Genomic DNA, 3,391 nt, shown 5'->3' on the forward strand with positions numbered 1-3,391 from the left:
CAGGCCATAAACAGTCGAAAGGCGACGTTGGCTTCAGGGTTTTTCAGTTATAGAGTAACACTGCTAGCGTGCGGATCTGGACCAGCTCATATTATTATTTCAACTTTTGTATCTTTTTCACTTCCGTATTTCAAATATATTTTCTACCTTATAATTTATCCACGCGTCTCTCTTATTATACATCTAATAACCTCAACAGAATATATTCAGAGTATTTCAGAAAAAGTTGTTATTTCTTCTATAATAATTAAAGTTGAACTTAAACGGGACTTTCACACATTTTTGAGAAATTTGGAAATCTAAAATTACACACAATATATATAATACACGAAAATAAATAAAATATGCAAAGAAGAATATTTATTATAATATTTAATAGATGAAAGAAATTGTTATTTCCATTCCGTTTCTCTGCTTATAGAAATCTGTAGCCTGATAATAACGAAATAAACTTGTAACTATCTCAGTATTATTCGAACTAATGTAAAACATAACTTTTTACACGTACACGATCAACTACTTAACTTCTAGGATAAGTCGTTTGCTTTTGTTCAAATCAGACAGATGCAGTTACAATATGAAACAATTTTCGCGAGACTATTTCAATATAAAACAAATATAAATTTTTACACTTTACACTTTACAAATTTATCGATTTGACCAATGCCTTTTTTTGCAACAAAATAATTCTTTAAATCGATCAATCACGGGAACCGGTATTTCGTATTTTTATCGTAATCTCTTAACAAAGTATCGAACAACTCATATTATGTACTCATATTTGTTCTTATTTAGACATTTCATTCCCATTATTATTTAGACATTAAATTCCCATGATTTTCTAAAATGGACAATGTTTCAATCCATTACTTTCACAAATATTCCCTTAGCTTTAAATCCAGTAGCTTGATCAAATAAAAAGGGAATATTAATTAAAATAGATTAATCATTAAGTTGACAATTAGTATTATTGAAAGTACTTATTTAAAAAATAATATTTCAAATATAAATTTTGTCTAGGTTTGGTTAATCGATCGATATTTAACACTATTTACGCTGAACGTAAGATACGTATAATTAACAGAAAACCAAGAAAATCCGACGTTTTTGTCAGAGGAAAAAATTATTCAAAATGCCGATTTTTACGACATATTTAAAAATCATCGAAATCAATGAAAGAATAGTTACTGTACAAGTTCAACATTAACAATTGTACAAATGAGTAGCCTGTATGAGATTAGCTCCTTGTTTTTTAAATCTCGTATCTTTTTGTCTTGTTCCAAGTTGTTCAACCTTCTTCTACCTTGTTCCAAAGAAATAATGAATTATCTCGAAAGGTTACAGAATCATCGCCAAAGAGTGGGATTCTTCACAAACCCCCACTTTTTTTTTCTTTTTAGAATCGAACACGTAAAAGTTTTCTAGATTCTTCTAGTTGTTCTAAACGTTGTTCCAAAGTATTACTCCGAAATTTAATATTATATTATATGATATTATCGTATTCAATTTAGGAAACAATCTGAAGAAACTGTAGCCATAGAACCATGGACATGTTTGTCCACTTTGACGACGATAATACGTAATAAAGGGTTCCTCTTTCGAAACACGTACCTATACCCGTAGAACAATGCAGAACAAAAATTTGCAAATTACACGAATACGCGGCTGACCTTACTCTTTCGTCGACGCAGCTCGTCGACGACGTTTTATGAATTTTCTTGAGAATGGAATTTCTTGACGGTAAACTTTTAGATAACGAAACGTGAATAGAAGGCTGACTTTGAGCATTCACAATGAACTGCGCCGATGTAAAATTTGTGTATTGGCTAAGCTGGAATATGGTTATAAATAAACTGTAGATGTTTGTGCACGTTCAATATACAAATTCATATGAAAAAATGGGTACAATATATTAGCGATATATTCCATTTACACAAGTAACAAATGCAACTCCCCATTTTGAGGCCGAAGGACATAAAATAAAGCAAATTACTGCAGCTACTAATAATATATTCGATATAAGTTTAATGTATTAAATATTATATATGTATAATATTTACTAATAAACATTCTGTCGCAAAAAATGGAGTAGTGCCTTGTATATACTTTTTTCTATTAGCAAAATATCAAACAACAAAAGACATTTTGGACAGCATAGAGATGATATTTCTTTTTATTCAAAGAATTACTTGATCCAAAGAATTATTGACTCAAGGCGAAATAAACTTTTTTAAGGAAATCCAAAAATTCATGGAAGGAAGTACGTATTTAAAATCATAATTTAATACAGTTGTAGCTTTATTCCTACTGTTTCAGAATTTTAATTGATTTTAAGCTTTGCATTAAAGCACCCCTTTTATTGTGTAACAAAATATCAGGTTCTATTTACTAAACTGATTAAAAGTTTCCTACATTGAAAGTATTCATGTTCGACTAATCATAACAATACACTATCAAAATCTTCAAAATGCTATATTTTTTTTGTTTTTACTTACAGTGACTCTTTTTAACATACCTCCTCGCGATATTCTAAAAATTACTGCTCTCTATGTTTGTTTATAACAATGTTATTGAATCGATTGGTTTTTAATAATATACTACAACATTTATTCTAATTAGTAGAAACAAAAATTTCATTTGCCTGATGAACGTAATTTTTTGTATGAAAAGCAGCAAATTAAACGATGACGAAATTTAACATCGCACAAATATTTCGATAAGGAATAAGTTACAATATCGAATTTTTCAAGAACAACGATTTAAGGGAGAAACAAGATTATATCAAATACTTCAATAGACGTATCATAATACGTCTTCGCGTGTGTCCACGCAATTTTTCGTTGATTTGTCCGTAACAACGGATTGGCTCGATCTGAGAACAATCATCCGCAATAATTCCGCAATAATTCCGTAATAATTCCATGAATGTGCTAGTGACACATTCCAGTCTGGCACGGGAATGCCGTTGTTCGTACGCGTAGAATGAACAACGATCGACGAAAACATTTTTCTCCCTCGTTCTCCTCTGCCGAATTGTCAAATTTCTCGTGATAGAAATATTCGATATAAAACATTTCTGCTTTCGTGATGTTGGTACGCTTAATACGCCTAACATCTGTGCCGAATAAAAAAAAAAAAATAAAAAAATATTCGTAATAGTACGTACTCTTATTTTCTAACTAAACGCTCCTGTATCAAGTTCCATATTTCATTTTCACAATATCAAATTTTCCTAGTCACATGAAAGTATTACTAAATTTAATATGTTTGAATTTAATCAATTAATATGTACTCTACAATAGGTACATTGGTGTGTAAATATTAACTCGAAACCTATTGTTTTCATAATGAAAAACTTAACTGAGTTACTTTGGATTTCAAAGGACACATT

The 3,391-nt window shown here is 30.0% G+C and overlaps 1 protein-coding gene across 1 annotated transcript in view; it reads right to left on the reverse strand.

The window, feature by feature from the left end:
• Window positions 1-3,391, reverse strand: part of LOC122569948 — a 383,055-nt gene that overhangs the window by 260,421 nt on the left and 119,243 nt on the right. The gene's annotated exons all lie outside the window — the stretch shown is intronic.

This window comes from Bombus pyrosoma, linkage group LG8 (genome assembly GCF_014825855.1).
Source record: "Bombus pyrosoma isolate SC7728 linkage group LG8, ASM1482585v1, whole genome shotgun sequence".
Taxonomy (NCBI): domain Eukaryota; kingdom Metazoa; phylum Arthropoda; class Insecta; order Hymenoptera; family Apidae; genus Bombus; species Bombus pyrosoma.